The sequence below is a fragment of the Hyperolius riggenbachi genome, chromosome 2, assembly GCF_040937935.1.
Source record: "Hyperolius riggenbachi isolate aHypRig1 chromosome 2, aHypRig1.pri, whole genome shotgun sequence".
Lineage (NCBI taxonomy): Eukaryota > Metazoa > Chordata > Amphibia > Anura > Hyperoliidae > Hyperolius > Hyperolius riggenbachi.
This window is the reverse complement of record NC_090647.1, coordinates 449,194,631-449,213,471: the sequence shown is the minus strand read 5'-3', so window position 1 is coordinate 449,213,471 and position 18,841 is coordinate 449,194,631. Positions and strand designations below refer to the sequence as shown.

General features: G+C 44.3%; 1 long non-coding RNA gene across 1 annotated transcript in view; it reads left to right on the top strand.

Moving 5' to 3' along the window:
- The window catches only part of LOC137544665 (uncharacterized), a 63,445-nt gene extending 44,897 nt beyond the window's left edge, over positions 1 to 18,548 (top strand). The window contains exons 2-4 of the long non-coding RNA XR_011025917.1: positions 6,276 to 6,397; positions 11,622 to 11,707; positions 18,454 to 18,548. This is a non-coding gene — a long non-coding RNA (uncharacterized lncRNA). The remainder of the gene's footprint in view (positions 1 to 6,275; positions 6,398 to 11,621; positions 11,708 to 18,453) is intronic.
- Positions 18,549 to 18,841: the final 293 nt, after the last annotated feature.

Here is an 18,841-nt window from a genome sequence, read left to right as displayed (position 1 = left end):
TCTGACCTCACGTCCTCTACGTGATGACGCATACGAGGGTACGCGTGATGCGTACCCTCGTATGCGTCATCACGTAGAGGACGTGAGGTCAGAGAAAGGGCGGAAGTACCACAAGGGTACTACCGCTGAACCGCCCGCTGCCCGGGCTCAACGCGTCTCCTAGTAGTCACTGCCAGCAGCCAGCCAGCCACACCAGGTACTATTAACTTTCCGCAAACTTTTTTTATGGGAAAGCGGGCAGAGGGGGGAGCGCTAGCGGAGGGGGTGGGGGGAATTTCTGACCCCCCCCCCCCCCCCCCCGCGATCGGGGCATGCTCCCCCCTTATGCCTGCGACCCCATAGGGCCCCCAAAAGCGGCATGTTCGGGGGTCCCATTGACTTTCATTGAGTTCGGGGTTCGGGCCGAACATGCCGAACATCTGGCCCATGTTCGGCAGAACGGAACCGAACCCGAACATCCAGGTGTTCGCCCAGCACTAGACAGGGCACACAATTTTGTGTACTACGAAACAAAGCAGAATACAAGATTCACAATATACAGCAATGTAGATACGATTTATCGTAACAGTGAAAACCTAAGGGGGGGGGTGTCCATGGAGAGAGTTCAGGAGGTTGACAGCTGAGGGGAAGAAACTGTTCTTGTGCCTTGAGGTCTTGGTGGAGATGGTCCAAAACCTCCGACTTGATGGGAGTCGGCTAACAAAACGGTGTTTGAGTCTGTTGCTGGTGGAGGAGCTGGCATACCAGACCAGGATGGAGGAGCAGAGGACAGACTCAATATTGGCAGACTGGAAACTTGTCAGAAGCTCCTGGGCCATGTCGAACTTCTTTAGTTCAGATCTTACCAATGACCATGACAATTGTACCTTTTAAAGAGACACTGAAGCGGAAAAAAAAATTATGATATAATGAATTAGTTGTGTTGTGCAGCTAAGAAATAGAGCATTATGAACAAAGACATACGTCTAATATTTGTTTCCAGTACAGGAAGAGTTAAGAAACTCCAGTTGTTATCTATGCAAATAGCCATTGAGCTCTACCACTTTGAAAGTTGCAGAGAGCTCTGACTTCTGTTCTGATTAGGTTATCTCAACTGTATTGTGTTTTTCTTTTGCAGAGAACAGTTCAGGAGAGGTCAAAAGTTCACTGCCTGTTCTGTAAAAACATTTAGAATGTAATGTTAAACTGCAAATATTAGAGAATGATGCAATGGTATAAAAAAAAAAAAAAAAGCTGTATGACTGAAAATAAATATATACAAAAAGACAACAGTTTTTTTCAAAAAATAGAAACAGTTTATTTTAGTTTCTTTTTCGGACACTGAAATTAAAAACATAATGGAACATTTTAAGTATACCAAATGGTACATAACGAGTCACCTACAGGGAACACTGGGCAAGTTGGATATCTCTTAAAACTAAAGTGTGTTAAAGAAACACTCTCAGAGATTACAGAGGGTAGGGAGAAAGGGGGGGGGGAGGGGGAGGTTGGGGAAACAGCAATAAATATATAGACTTTGAGGCCTGGAACCCACTGAAAACCGCAAACGCAAAACGCAACCGCTAGCGTTTTGCCTGAGCGGTTTGCAAGCGGATTCATGCGCGTTTTTGGTCGTGTTTTGCAACATTGTATTTTTTTCCCCAGCGGGTGCCTAGCGTTTTGCGTTTTGCGTTTTTATCCTGATTGGTCCTGTGAATTATTTTTCATTTTGTTACAGTGTGCTGAACCGCAAAACGCTAGCAAAACCGCTCAGTTTAGGTTTTGCTGAGCGTTTCCGCTAGCGGTTCAATACTTTACATTGAAGCGCTAACGCTCCCAAAATGCTGCATGTCCTGCGTTTGCGTTTCTGAGAAACGCAAACGCTCCTGTGGAAGTTGCCCCATCCATTAACATTAGCCCAGCGTTTTGGCAAACTGCTAGCGTATCGCAGTGCTGCCAAAACGCTGCCAAAAGCGCTCCTGTGGGTTCCAGCCCTTATAGTTTTTTGATAATACGAACAAATGAGTGTTTAAAATGATGTAAGCTTAATGCGTTTCATTCCATGTTACTGTATCTAAATTTATACGGCCACCAATGTTTATGTTTTGATATGTTTGATGCTGCAAAAGAAAATAAAATAAAACATTTGTTTAAAAAAAAAAAAAAAAAAAAATATGAGAATATTTTTTTTGCTACTAATGTTCTAGTAATTATCCGTACTACACAACCAATTCATTATATCATAATTTTTTTTCCGCTTCAGTGTCTCTTTAAAAAAATAAAGATGGTATCTCATTAGTAATGTTTCACTGTTTCTGTACCATTGTGATATCTTACAACGATCATCACAAGAGTTGAGGCCATGCTCACAGTGGTGTGTTATGGTGTAACGGCCGCTTTGTAACACAGCTTGGTGCACTGCAGTGCACCACCTATGCAATGTTCACAGTGCGACGGTAGCGTTGCAATATAACGGGCTGTGGAATAGTAATGCACAGCATGTAGTGCATTACCGCTAAATGCGTTCATTAACTGCAAAAGTGAAGCATACTTTTCCTTGACTTTATGCTTCACTGTACCCGACGCATGCGCTGTGCCACTGTCCCAATAAATTGCACTGCGTTTCTGCTGTCACAGGGAAGGCAACGGACTGTGAACGTAACCTGACAAACCCTATCAGAATAAGACGTAATGCTCAACCTCATATATAAAATATGTAATATTGTCAATGAGAGACAATACTGCAGACTAAATAGACAGGTAAGATACCACGCATAATCTGCAGAATTTCTGACGTAAGTATTGTCTATTCTTACCTGTTTATGCATTTGTTTAATCCTCATAAAGTAAGTGTTCTGTAAACATGAAACAAGTTACATTATTTTTATTCCCCTTGAAAATCTAGGCCAAAGTTTAGGAGTGGCACGATAAAAATGTAGCAAACTGATAGAAAAAAAATGGTGGTATTTAGGACAAGTAGGTACCAGGCAAACCCTGAGCCTGGCGATAAATATTCACATTGGACGGCTTTCAGAGATACAGTAAGCCAAACTTTTGCCAATAAGAAAAAGATTGGCCCAGCCCTGGACTTGTGGGGGCTGATATTACAGAGAACAGGCATTCGTGCGTTAACTGCTGCAACAGAAAAAAAAATTATTTTAAAGGACCACTGTCACGAAAATCTTAAAATGTAAAATATATGTAAACAGATACAAATAAGAAGTAAGTTTCTTCCAGAGTAAAATGAGCCATAAATCCATACATTTTTTACAGTAGTTAGTAGAAATCTGACAGAACCGACAGGTTTTGGGCTAGTCCATCTCTTCATAGGGCATTCTCAGCATGGCTTTTATTCTTTATAAAGACTCTACCTGAAAAGGATTTGTACATATTTCTCAGCAAGGTGTATTTCAGCGGGATAGGGTTACACAGCTTTAACTACTTGAGTACCAGCACCCTCTGCCCCCTTAAGGACCAGAGGGTGCTGGTACAGTAAACCGCCGCTTCCCGATGAATCGCCGATAAAATCCGCCGCTCCCACCGGTCACGACGCTCTGTCCCCGCCGCAGGCTGCTCTCTCTGCCGTCGCTATGACGGCAGAGTGCTGTGCGCCGGTCAGAAGCTGCTTTCATTCGCTCCTGACCCTGTCACTCCATGTAAGCCAATGGGAACGACTTACATGAATGACAGGGCCAGGAGCCAATGAAAACTGCTCCTGCCCGGCTTACAGTGCTCTGCCGTCATAGACGCGGCAGGTCAGCACATTGCGGCGGGGGCAGAGCGGCGAGAGCAGCGGGGATGGGCGGTGAATGGGACGTAGAGTTTATGTCTGGTCAGAATCGCAGCGCCCCCTGCCCGCCGTAGATTTATACTGCGGCGGTCCGCAGGTAGTTAAACAGGAGACAAGTTGACTAGTCCACCAATTAGAGCAGAGTTAGCTCTGTGATGATTATTGGTGGGAATGCCACGTATGTCTTATTAGGATGGGGTAGCACACTCTGCTCAAAGCATATGGCCAGGTTCACACTTTACCAGATAAAAACTGAACCTGTAAAATCTGATCCGTTTTCCATTTGAAACAGATCAGCTTTTTATGTTGGCATCAGTTTTTCATCCGATGTTTCCATTCCATTTTGTGTCTCTACCCACTCTGTAAACCTGTTGCTGACACATTCAGGTCCTTCACCAATGCTGGCACCACCGCTCGGGTCCACTGCTGGTAGAAGTGTATATGGATTGGCGTACCAGCAGAAGCATTGAGGCTCTCTATTGGATTTCAACAGATTGAAGGGTATCCTCCCTCAAACCAGGGCATAACCAGTGGCGTAACTGCAATTCATGGGGCCTCCCAATGTTCACACCCCTTCCCTTGCCTCCCTTTGGTGCCCTTCACAGACTTGGTGCCCATCTCACAGGGGTCATAAAACAAGTGTGGCCATCCTGATCTGCACACTCATAACAAGTGTAGCTACAAAAACACCTGATCTGAAGTATAGTCCCCTGTATCAGAGGAAGGGGATCTCAGTAGTTGGGGCCCCCCTCAGCTCTACTTCCCTCTAGATCAGGTATGTCAAACCGGTCCTACGAGGACCGAGATCTTCACACATTTTTGACACAGCTTAAATGAATTGATGGGTCTGAATCAGGAAAGGTGTGGTCCATCAGGTAGAACACATTCCTCTCTTTCTGAGTCCATCCTAAACACTGGCATGGATCTGGCCCTGCAGGCCTGGAGTTCGACACATGTGCTCTAAATTCTCCTCTGGCAGGGTGTTTTCTTATTGGTCTGTTGCAATCCATTGGGAGCCTGATGCTTCTGATGGAGCTCAGATCTGTATACCCCCACGTCTCCTGTTCAGTGGACCGAGCAGCCATGTGGACTGAGCCCTGGCATCAACGACGCTTCATTCAGCCGATCCCGAAAAACCGATAAGCGCACATTCTTGTGTTCCACTAGTCAGAACGGCACAAATTGATTAATGACATATGAACTGATCTGAATAGATTGTATTGCTTTTCTAACTCTAAGCAGAATAAGCAGAACATATTTAATGCAGGTGTGAACTGATTTGGTTTGAAGATGAATCAGTCTCTGCACCAATGCAGGGGTTAGGTCCTAGTCAAGTGGGAGAGGGTGGAGCCAGCCTTGGCAAGATCCTTGACTCCCTGATCACTGGGCGGCTGAATGGAACCCAAAACGGGGCCATTTTGAAATCAACTGGAGTGGAATGATCATTCTGGTTGCCGCTAATGCGATTATGTGCTATTTTATTTTTTTTGTGGACAGCTGAAGTCAGTTTTAATTTATAACAAACATTTGATGATCATTAATTTGTAATTTTGTTGTCAAGCTAACCAGCTGACAAAGCTGACTATGATTGGAACAGTGTTTATGTTGCCTCTGTTTCAGTCATCAGATATTGAGCAACATTGCCACTCATCCGCAACGCAGGGATAGTCTGAGTCTGAACTAGTTTAAATAAATATATGAACTCAGCAATGGCGATAACCCGTATGATAAGCAGTATTGTATGGTTGTGAGCTTTAGCGATAGGAATATTGTACCTACACATAAAGGTGTCGAGAATGCAAACATATCATGTTGAGTTTACAATATTCCTTCTTATCAAATGCACAATATAATGACAACAGCCTCCAGTGCTCTTATCTAGAATGATAAACATTGCGCCACCCATTCATGTGTTGCGTATCACTTCCTGCACATGCAGCTTGTTCTGCTCACTCGCAGTCATTGTGTGGACTATGCCAATCAATGATGAGGTGACATGAGGCTGGGTGCACTCTAATGATATCCCATAATAGGCTCTGCTATTCACACCTGCTTGTCTCCGGTCTGTATCCTGTTTTTGTTACAGGATCAGTGAAACAGTATAGCTACAATGTATATCTACGTCTATTAAGGTTCTCTTTTGTTCAGGCCAAGGTGTATTCAAAGGAAAAAATAAGTCTGTTTAAACTGGACATTTTCTTTCTATGGCCTCAATTCACTGAGCTTTATCAAACACTTTATCAAACGTTTGAAAATTTACCTCATGGGTAAAATCTAATTTTGAATTCACTAAGGTGTTATATATTTATCAAATGTTTTATAGATAAAACGTTTGATAAATCTATAACACCTTAGTGATTTCAAAATTACATTTTACCCATGAGGTAAAGTATCAAACGTTTGATAAAGTGTTTGATAAAGCTTAGTGAATTGAGGCCTGTGTTTCAGATAAATGACATTTCACCACCTATCCAACAAGTAGTTATTTCTTTGCATTCTTTTATAGAAATGCCCAGTATTCACATTTGTATGGATCATCAGTCACTGGGGTCACTTTCACACTGTGGAAGAGAAGAGGATTGCATTGGCACTACGGCTTTGTGGGTGAAGCCTGGAGCAATAATTCAGGTAACAGCAGATGCTACTGGTTGGCTGCTATAGCGTGCTCTGACCTTTTTGTAAAGCTGTTAGGCCCGGTTCACATTAGCGGTTGTTTGCCAAACGGACCGGATGACCTGACCGGATCCGGACCGGATCCGGATCGGAACCGTACGGTTCTGATCCGGATCCGATCCGGATCCGGTCAGGTTGCATCAGGTAGTAATCAGGATGCGATCCGGATCCGTTTGGCAAAGTTAACGTAAAAAAAAAAAAAAATGTTGGGGTCTGGGAGGTCAGCAGAAGGGGGACCTGTGGAATCAGGCCCTCTGCTGTTAGCACTCACCTCCACCTCCGACATGCTGCCAACATCCTGCCAACACCTCCAGCTCGTGCTGCTCCACTCCAAAATGCTTGCCCATGTGTCCCCAGCCAATATCGCCGCAAAAATCCGCATAGGAAGTGGGGTAGAACATCCGGATTTCTCAGCCAGTGTGTTGTGCGGCCTCCGGTTCCCATTTGTTTGTATTGGCCGGATGGTGCAGTCCGGCTCCGCCCCGGATACGGCTGCCGGAGGGGCCGGATGAAAAAATAGCGCATGTTGGAACGGAGGCCGGAGTCCGGATCCGGCCCGGATCCGGTCCGGCTCCGGTTCTGCAGAACGGACCCATGTGAACGGACGCATAGGCTTTAATTGCTATGCCGTGCGTCCGTTCCGTCCGTTCTGCAGGCGGTGCGGCTCCGGCACGGCGATTCCGGAGGGCCACCGCAAGTGTGAACCGGGCCTAAGTATGATCCCAAGAAATGTTCAGATCGCCACTGCTATGCATTCAAATTTATTTAAGTATCACCATGAGCCACCGTGGAAGCACAAATGTGCAAATAGGCAACCAGGTGACCATTTGCCCCCTCTCACGTTCCATAATAGGTAGCCAGGTGGCTGCCCCCCCTTTACCCATAGGTAGCCAAGTGGCTGTTACCCCTATATTTGAGTACCTATACTGGGAACACTATCTATACTGGGAACACCTATACTTGGCTACCTATACTGGAGGCACCTTTACCTGGCTACCTATACTGTGGGCACCTATACCCGATTGCCTATACTGGGGCACCTATATCTGGCTATCTACACTGGGGGTACCTATATCAGGCTACCTATACTGTGGGCACCTATACCTGGCTACTCATACTAGGAACACCTATACCTGGCTACCTATATTGGGGAACCTTTAGCTCACTACATTTACTGGGGGTAGATCTGGCCACCAATCCTAGGGAATACTTATGGGACATTTGACTACATATACTGGGGGCATTGGTGGCTACCTACATAGTGCTGTTGATGTCTACCTTCTGCGAATTACACAGCTTCTAAGTTAATGTACATTTGGCCCTGCCCATGTGTCCCATGGGGGGGGGGGGGGGGGGCAGGTAAATAGTGCATGATTTTGCTTTGGGGGAAAATGTGGGTATCTGCGGGGTACTTTTAAGACCACTGTAGATGTATCGTCAAGAAAATTTGAGAGCCAACATTCTACTTTCTGGCTTTCAAATTCCAGAACCTGAACAGCTTGTTCCCACTGGTGTTCATACGGTGGATTCAGTGATGGTGGCTAACCCATTGGCCCTCCCACCAATGCCAGGAGTCAGGAGAGGACATCTCTGCAGCAGGATGCAACACTTTCCTCAACAAAACCTAAGAAGCCCTATTGTAGCTTTCTGGGTTTAGTTTTCATTTTAAATCACTGATATATACAGTACAATAAAAACTAAGTACAGTATGAAGCAGAAAATGGTTAACACACAGTAGTTCAGCCATGAACAAATGTTTTGAAACCAGGAAGGCTTTCTGTGAACTGGGACATAAACTAGGCTATGGTTTTGTGGTCACAGGTTTCAACAGAAACTACTACTGAGAAAGAGCTGTTCTCTTGTATTGTCGCTGATTCATTGTCCAGTGAACAAGCAAGATCAACAAAAAAATCTAAGAAGCTGGAAGATCAAACAGAGGCCTCATCTGACGTACTGTATGCAGTGTGGCTATGGTTCAGCATACACTAGGCTCTCAAATCACATCAGAGTTGTGTTCTAAGAGGAATCAGTGAAAATTAGATTTCTCATAAAAATAAGATTTCACATAGATTTTTCCATAGGTGGCTGCACTCAATGAGCAGTTACTAAGCAGCAGTGAGCAGTTACCAGGCAGCAGCAAGCAGTTGTGTGAGAGAGTCTGTTCCCTGCCTATCAACTGCTCATGGAAAAGGGTCCTAGAGGACAACTGAAGGGAGAGAGATATGGAGGCTGACATATTTATTTCCTTTTAAGCAATACTAGGTTCCTGGGTATCCTGCTGCTCCTCTGCCTATAATACTTTTAGCCATAGACACTGAACAAGCATGCAGCAAATTAGGCGTTTCTAACATTATTGTCCGATCTGATTATTGCAGATGCTTGCTTCTGGTGTTATTTAGACACTACTGCAACCGAATAGATCAGCAAGGCTGCCAGGCAACTGCATTGTTTAAAAGAAAATAAATATGGCAGCTTCCATATTCTTCTCACTACAGTTGTCTTTTAAGCAGTGGTCACCCATCAGGCCCGGATTTACCTCACAGGAGCCTGTAGGCACAGATATCCTAGCACCCTAGACTTCACCCTCCATGAACCAACAAACCTCTGAACCGCACCGCAAGTGTGCTGGCTGTCCCAGCTGTCATTCCTCCCTTACTACCTTTGCCTGTCATAGGTAGCTACAGGTGCCCCTTAGCATTAGACAGCCAGAGGTATCCTCAGTATTAAGAAGCTAGTGGTGCCCCTCAAGTAATAGGTAGCTACAGGTGCCCCTTAGTATTAGGTAACTAGAGGAACCTCAGTATTACTTAAGGACCAGGGCTGTATTGGCTGATCTGTGCTGCGTGGGCTCCAGCCCGCAGCACAGATCAGGATTGTAGCAGGGCGATCAGACTTCCCCCCCCCTTTTTTCCCCACTAGGGGGATGACCTGCCGGGGGGGTCTGATCGCCGCCTCTCTGTGTGGCCGAGCGGGGGGGGGGGGGGGGGGGGGGCTCCTCAAAGCCCTCCTCCACAGCGATATTCCTCCCTCCCTCTCCTTCCCTTCCTCTCCCTCTAGCTATGGGTGGCACAGGACGGCGATCCGTCCTGTACCGCTTCTGATAGGCTTCAGCCTTTCAGATGCTGGCGATCCCTGGCCAATCAGAGGTTTTCCTTCATGATGTAAACACATTTCTTCCCCGTGTGTTTACATTTCGCCTGCGAGCCGCGATCGGAGGCTCGCTGGCTGTTCACGGAGACACCCTCCGTGAACTAACATGGAACGGCCGCGTTTCCATGGAAACACCACTTCGACCTACCAACGCCTATCGGCATTAGGCGGTCGTTAAGTGGTTAAAGATCTTGTCAGTGGAATGCAGAGAGCAGTGTGAGTAACCTCTCATTTACACTCTCATGAGGGCTCTGCATAGGGAAGGAGGGAGGGAGGCACTAGTGGAGGGGAGTGAGCCGCCTTTCCATCATCAGGCGCATGTAGGCTCATGCTTACAGTGCATTATGGTAAATTCAGCTCTGTCACCTATTGAAAATAATGGTAATTGCTGTTGTGTTTGATTTCTGATTCCATTAATAACCTATAACTCTCTGTTGGTGGGGTCTGATCCCCCCCAGGTTTTTTTTTTTTAATAAGTATTTATTGTTTTTTTTTTTTTTTTAAATTAATACAGTATATATATACATATTTTTTTTGTTTTGTTTACCACCCACCCTCCCTCCCTCCCCTGGCCAGCCAATCACAACGATCAGCTATGATAGGCTTCAGCCTATCACAGCGGATCGCTCCTGTGGGACACAGGGGGACAGCCGTGTCACACGGCTGTCCCCAGTACAGCGCTGCTACAGATCGCAGAGCTGTACATGTAAATAGACGGCGGTTCTGCCGTCTAACAGTCTCCCGAGCGGCGACCGCCGCTCGGAGGCTGAAGGCCGCCCACCAAGCAGGAGATGCACATGCAGCCTCCGCGCGATCTCCTGCAAACTGCTGCCCCATGAAGGCGGTCCTGGGGCTGCCACCGCGGCCACACCGATCGGCATGACGCGGTTGGCAAGCAGTTAAACTACTCATGTGCAAGGCCAGATTTATAATTTTTCTGCCCCTAGGCCAAGTGTGTTATGACTCCCCTTACTTGTGCAGCACCGCCCCTCCCATTTCCTGTCCAGCCCCCTTTGCCATGTGTAACAACAATGTGCTGCAGCTCCTCTCTTTCTTGAACAGCTCCTTGGACAATAGCTTCCCTTTTGCAGCCTCCTCTTTCATAAATATCAACCTCTTTGTCACAACCAGGTGGCCCCTTGAGCTGCAGCCACCAAAGGCCTGGGCCTTTGTCTGTGACCTTTCCAGAAATCCAGCCCTGCTCACATGAATCAAACAAAATGGCTGCCTGGGTAAAGTGAAAACTTTCTTTCCTTACAAATTCATTGGCAGGAAAGCAGATCATGTGTGACATGTGCAGCTGTTTCTCTAACTTCTGTAGTAAAAACGTGTAGAATATTTGGCAAAAAAAAGGGAGAGTTGGTTATTCTGAGGAATCATAAGTATGACTAGAGTGTCTCTATGCCTAACAAATACAATATGTATATAATAAAGTCACATTTTACCACGTATCATTAAAGTGCACATACTGTGCATATATAAAAAAAACCTAATAAAAATCTACTTTAGAGCCCCGGGATAAATAGCTCCATCAATACCGAAATCTTACTGCGGTTTTAGTGCTTACACATCATTTGTTTAAATTAAATTAAATTGCATACAAAACACAGGAACAGACCTCCAGTAGGTTTAAGTTTAACAACCCGATTAATATGTTAATATGTTTTAAACAGGCCACTACTGTTTATCCATGGGGCATGATTTTTTACTTAAAAAGGATATTAATATTTGTTGTCTACATTAATGGTCTGTATTAGTGAGCCTAATTCTGGTGGGCTCTCCCTGTTACACAAATCAGTGGCATGCTACTTTTTTTTTACAATATAGGTCATGGGTTCATGCATAAAACATGTCCACATAGGTTTTTCACTCATTATGCAATTACAGTAACTTTTTCTCCTGAGTTTTCTACTTAGTAATATTTTTCACACCTTATTAATAAAATGTCTTTTAAGTGACCAGCAAGCAAGAAAGTAATCAGAATTTTGACAGTTTTTTACTTACTATTGGTATTTTTTTTCAATTGCAGAATTCTTAAAAGTTATTTTAAACAGATGATGAAAATTATCTCCTAGGAGGAAAAAAGTGAATTGCACATGGGCCACTGAGTTACCTGTAAGTGTTAATCGTTTGAAGTGTTGAATCAATTTTTAGAAGTGTTGACGTGTTAGGCCCGGTTCACATTAGCGGTTGTTTGCCAAACGGACCGGATGACCTGACCGGATCCGGACCGGATCCGGATCGGAACCGTACGGTTCTGATCCGGATCCGATCCGGATCCGGTCAGGTTGCATCAGGTAGTAATCAGGATGCGATCCGGATCCGTTTGGCAAAGTTAACGTAAAAAAAAAAAAAAATGTTGGGGTCTGGGAGGTCAGCAGAAGGGGGGCCTGTGGAATCAGGCCCTCTGCTGTTAGCACTCACCTCCACCTCCGACATGCTGCCAACATCCTGCCAACACCTCCAGCTCGTGCTGCTCCACTCCAAAATGCTTGCCCATGTGTCCCCAGCCAATATCGCCGCAAAAATCCGCATAGGAAGTGGGGTAGAACATCCGGATTTCTCAGCCAGTGTGTTGTGCGGCCTCCGGTTCCCATTTGTTTGTATTGGCCGGATGGTGCAGTCCGGCTCCGCCCCGGATACGGCTGCCGGAGGGGCCGGATGAAAAAATAGCGCATGTTGGAACGGAGGCCGGAGTCCGGATCCGGCCCGGATCCGGTCCGGCTCCGGTTCTGCAGAACGGACCCATGTGAACGGACGCATAGGCTTTAATTGCTATGCCGTGCGTCCGTTCCGTCCGTTCTGCAGGCGGTGCGGCTCCGGCACGGCGATTCCGGAGGGCCACCGCAAGTGTGAACCGGGCCTTAGAAGTTTTGAATCAGGATGATATCATTCATTGGCTAACTTAAAAAAAATAAGAGTAAGATTTCGGCTTATTCCACCCTCATCAGACTCAAATCCTGTATGCTGACAAGTTGTTAAAGTATACAACTATATACATGCAACATCAAAGACCCTATTTGGATGTTTCGTTTTAATTAAATCATCTTAATGACATGTACTTATGTCCCCCAAAAATGTCTTATGCCCTTTTTATGCCACATGTATATAGCAGTGTACTCTAAGAACTTGCCAGCATACAGGATTTGAGTCTGATGAAGGCAGAGAATTTTATCCATTAGTTGTCCCAAATGATCATTTCAGATCGTTCATATGAAGAATTGTTCATAAACCATCACTCGGCAAATTGTATATAGTGGCCACCTTTACCCAGAATTTTCCAGACTGGTACGGTGTGTCGTATTCACACAGCGGTGGAGACGGTGAAACAGCATTGAATTCACCATCTGTCGGCCTTGCGTGAGAACACATCCAAAGAGTCTATACCAGGTTATGGCAAGAAAACGAAATTACCTTGTACAAGGAACAGAATTTATAAAAACAGGAGAACATGCTTACATGTTTGCACACTAATAACATTTGCTTTCAGAAGGTAAAATGCCACTTTGTTTTCTAGTTACAGATTTACCAAAGGTAAGGACGAGATCCCCTCCTACATGTCACCTTTGGTCGGTAATAAATAACACGCAGAACAATCACTCCTCTACAAAGCTTTATAGTACACATTTAGTAACCGCTCCCTCCATCTTGAAACTAGAACACTTTCGACAAACAACATTAAACAGCTACTGTAATAATGGAGGATGTTTAAACAGCGCAAAGTTCAAGGATACTTAGTGTATTATGAGAGCTTAGATGAGGAACGAGAAAAGAAAAACATCCGTACATCAAGAATGAAGAGGATGTTCAGTTAGTGATGAGCCATGTTAAAAGAGCAACTCATGCCTTAAAGTGAACCTAAAGTCACTTAAAAAAAACGAGATTAACTCACCTGGGGCTTCCCTCAGCCCCCTGCAGACGATCGGTGCCCTCGCAGCTCCGCTCCGATGTCCCAGGACCCGCCGGCGAGCACTTCCGGTTTGGCCGTCACCGGCCGACAGGGATGGGAACGCGAGTGATTGTTCGCGTTCCCAGCCTGTATATCGCCCCCTATGCTGCTATTGCGGCCAGGAGGTCGCAATAGCAGCATAGGGGGCGATATACAGGCTGGGAACGCGAACAATCACTCGCGTTCCCATCCCTGTCGGCCGGTGACGGCCAAACCGGAAGTGCTCGCCGGCGGGTCCTGGGACATCGGAGCGGAGCTGCGAGGGCACCGATCGTCTGCAGGGGGCTGAGGGAAGTCCCAGGTGAGTTAATCTCGTTTTTTTTAAGTGACTTTAGGTTTACTTTAAAGGGAACCTGAAGCGAGAGGGATATGGAGGCTGCAATATTTATTTCCTTTTTAACAATACCAGTTGCCTGGCAGTCCTACTGATCTCTTGGTCTGCAGAAGTCTCTAAATCACACACCTGAAACAAGCATGTGACTAATCTAGTCAGATTGTTGCCAGAAACATCTGCTCTGCATGCTTATTCAAGGTCTACTGCTAAAAGTGTTACAGGCAGAGGATCAGCAGAAAAGCCAGGCAACTCCACAACGCGTACAGCGTTTCTTCCCAAAACTTTCTCACTAATGATTTACAAATGTATAGTGTGGAAGAAATTGAGCATGTGTATGAGCCTTTAAGCTCCGTACAAACGTTAGATGAAACTCGTCTTTATTGGCTTCCTCTGCCAAGAATCTAACGTATGTACATCAGCCACTGACCCCTCTAGACTGCTTGGTCAACAATCTGTCCTGGTGGATCACTTAGGCAGGTACCCTGCCCACCGTGTGATGTCCGGAACACTCCACATCTCCCCCCCCCCCCCCCGCATTGAGCAGGACACGCTGCTCACTTGCAAGCCAGTAATGGGTCTACACAGCCATAGCCCTGCAATGTCACCCGTTGTCTGAGGGATCAGATACCGATCCCCGTCGGGTGACATTGATTAAGCATGTGTATGGGCCTTTAGGCTTGATTAGTCTGTGAAGGAAAAGACAGATACAGCAAGCTTGACCATCTTCTCTGATCCCTTAATCCCAATCTGCACTATACGATTCTTTGTGCGGTTCGATTACGATTCTATTTACGATCCAATTAAATCCGACATATCCGATTGGAATTCGATTCGCCATTGCAAAACAATGGCAAATCAAATTGAATCGAATCCCGTTCAGACATGTTGGATTTAATCGGATCGTAAATAGAATCGTAATCGAATCGCACAAAGAATCGTATCGTGTAGATGGGGCTTTAGAACCGGGCTTCCCAACTCTGCCCTCAAGTGCTACCAATAGTGCATATTGAAATCCACAGAGGTAGTTAATCAGCTCTGCTCAGACACTTATTACCTCACCTGTGAATGTTTGTGGTTTTCTGCACAACATGCACTGTTGGTGGTACTTGAGGACAGGGTTGGGAAGCCCTGCCTTAGATATCCCTAAGATAAGCCAGAATATAATAGCTGTTTGTATGCACCTCAGTCATCGTTCATACACCACAGGGGTAAACATCCCAGTCAAATGTACAAGCTGGCCAAACGATGACATCAAGAGAAGTGAAATCACGCCTGCATAGAGTCTGCTTGCACTAATGTCCATTTGCCAGCTTCAAATATACATAACAACAGCAGGCTTCCATTCTGTCTCCAGAGTCCATGTTGGTGCATGCTTATGAACTGTCAGGACTCCCACAATAATAGCTTTATGTCAGGATCTGCAGTGATCATTCTGGAAAATCCATCCTGGATTCCAGCCAAGGTGGAATTTAATTGGTCCATTTTCAAGCTGCATACATATGCATTATCTTGCATCAACTCAGTATTATCAGCATCCCATTGATCCCCCCTATTGATCAGTATTTTTGTTGTACAAACTTTAAAATTTAAGGAATTTTCTTAAAGGACTACTATCGTGAAAATCATAACGTTTAAAACACATGTAAACACATACAAATAAGTAGTACATCTCTTCCAGAGTAAAATGAGCCATACATTTCTCCTATGTTGCTGTCACTTACAGTAGGTAGTAGAAATCTGACAGAACTGACAGGTTCTTGACTAGCCCAATTCCTCATGGGGGTTCTCAGGGTTTTCTTTATTTTCAAAAGCATTTCGTGCTGCGTCCAACTGCCAAAAAAATGTGCAGCGAGCACAGAGGCTGTCCAGCATCTTTGTATAAATTATTTTCGGGGAGTGTCTTTATAAAGAATAAAGGCAATGCTGAGAATCCACCAATAAAGAGATGGACTAGCCCAAAACCTGTCGGCTCTGTCAGATTTCTACAGTCTTTCTATATACTGTAAGCAACATAGTAGAAAATAAATGCATTGCTCATTTTACTCTGGAAGAAACATACTTTTTATTTGGATGTGTTTACATGTATTGTAAATGTTAAAATTTTTAGGTCTTTTAAATTATTACAGTGGCATGGCCTAGTACTCTTCTTTATCCAATATGGTTTTATTAATTCATTTGAGTAAAATTATGATTAAGTGGGTAAGTTAACAGCAAAGCCCAGCCTGTTAAAACCATGGCAGCTATGACTAGAACATAATGAATCTATACTTTACTCATTAGCAGAAGGGAGTTCAGTAAGGAATGACACTTTGAAAAATGGGGGAATAATTAGATATATTTAGTTCCCGAGAGAGAAGAACACCAGGCAAGGAGACACTTTAACAAGGGTGTGGCTGTAATGGCACTGAGGGCTTAAAGGAACATCCATAATGCACTATGCAGAATGAACAGTGCCTTTAGAATTCACATTTTATTCCTTCTGACCTCAGACGTAGATGTGTGATGATAATAGGCCAATTTTAGCAGCTCATTCACGAACCACTATGATATTTGTGGGTAATCCCAGACTGCTGCTAATGACCTCAATGTCAGATGTGGGTTTGGGGAGACATTTTGGCAGGTTTGATTATGTTTTCATGGGGGCTTTTCATGTTTTATAACTTTCCACCTATTCTTTTCATTTCTGGAAGATACTGGGGAGATCTAAGCACAAAACCACTGAACACAACACTGCCCCACTCACTTATTACTATTTACTATCTTTGTAGGGTGTGGCGTGGATCGGAATTGCTGTCTCAGGGTTACATAATAGCTGTAAATAATTACATATCAATAGTGGAACAATCTCAGACACAGAACACAACTGAAAATTCAACCATGAAGAAAAACCATGTCAAGGGTATTGCAGGAGTCAGTTTATAGTAAAATTCCACTTTTTATTAAAAAAAAAGCAATTCTTCCAATTCAAATCTATATAGGATTTTTATAGACATTACCGCAGATGTCATACATGAAGTTATGAATAGAGATAAAAACAACCATCATTGCTGGACTAAGTTTCGTGGGTGTGGTTGTTGATTAATGCTTGTGATCACATCAGAGTTGCAATGCTTCCTACTCTGTGCAGCTAATTACTTATGCAGAAATATTCATGTTCTTTGCGTGTTACTGGTTACGAGTAGTGTTGTTGTTTGAATTCGACATTATGGTGTTCAGGACCCCAACACACACATTTAGCACCATTTCAGGAATGAACAGCTGGATGGAGTGTGTTTCGTTTAGCTCTGATATTTCCTTCTTCCGGCTTGGAAACTCCTTCATATTTTAGGATCCATGAGGTGCTATGCATAGTAAGTAAGGATGCAGGAAGACATCTCAAAAAATGAATTTTTAAAAAATCACACAGTTTTGTTTTATGTTTTAAAACTCAAAAAGTAAATTTTAAGTTTTATTCTCTTTGTTCAATGACACAGTCTTTCTGTGTCAAAGAGCTAAAGTATATGAACTATTTAACTTCCATACTTATCCCCTGCACTCAGAAGCTGTTCTCTTTCAGAAAAAGGTTTTATGGTTGTAATTCCTTATCAGTGAGGATTATGCCATAGTCTGACTAGGTCTGACTGAAGAGAAACTGTCACTTGCATACTTGAAGGTTTAACTTTTTTAAGCAGGAGAAGAAAACAAGGAACACAGCATACTTATTTGCAGGGATGTGCTCACGAGTAGTGAGGCCGAAGGAGGAAGAGCACGGTAGTGAGTAGAGGAACGCGTCCCATTGGACGCCTGCAAGACTGTGATAGGCATAGAAGCGGCAGACATCTGGGTAATTAACCCCTGTCTCACATGCACACACCTGTGGCAGTTAAGCCTCATTACAATCACGAATTTGAGTAGCTACCTACTTGTAACTACTCGTGAGCACATCCCTGCATATTTGTAAGCTTGGTACTGTACATACACATGTCTATCTCATCATGTCACATATCAGCTCGGGTACACTGCTAATACTGACACACTTAGGGCCAGTTTCCATTACAAAGTGATGAGAATGCGGCTACCTAGCCGCATCACATCACTTCGGCCGCCGGTATTAGAGGACATGGGACGCAGCTGCGGGCGGATGCGGCCGTGAGAGAATCTGCAGCATGCTGCAGATTCTCGGATCGCTCCACACCGCTCCGCACACCATGCACGCAGTGGAAACTCTTCCATTGCTTTGCATGTGTTTCAGGACACCTGCGGTGCGATGCGGCTATGTAGCCGTATCGCACCGCTCCTAGTGGAAACAGGCCCTTACATAAAGAAGGTCATTAGAACTGTTGCAGTTATAGTTAGTTACCCTGTAACATGGGTATTTTTCAAGGATAGAAACCTCATACTTCAAATGTCTCCTGCTGGCTATGCCACTTTATGTCAAGTATTTATTTTGCAACCTTCACAGAATTTCCTGTAATGATGCTAGGCCCATAGATAGCTATACATCTAAAAGTGGCTTGGCTGATGCCCATCAGTCTATATCTAATTTCATTTATTTTATATTTTATTAATGGTAGACAAGTCTAATCTATTGTTCTCTAGGAAATTCCCGACATTTCCAGTTCCATCTGCTCACAGGGACAATTGCTGTAACTCAAACCTCATGTGAATCTGAGGTGATGCATGACTCATTGTATTCTCAGGTAAAGCCCTTCACGCTGTACGTTTGAATATTGTTCAACATTTCTATTGTCTATCGCTAGTGGCTATTACTGACTGAAAAATATTTTTGCTATTATAGGATGTATTACAGAGACATACATAATTGCTTTATGATTGCAATCCTATTTTCATATATTATTATTATTTATTTTTTTAAATATTTTTTTTATAGCGCCAACATATTTCGCAGCACTTTACAAAGCACAATAAGACGAAAAGGGGAACATAGATACAACTAACAAATGTACAGCAGAGTTCCAAGCAGCAC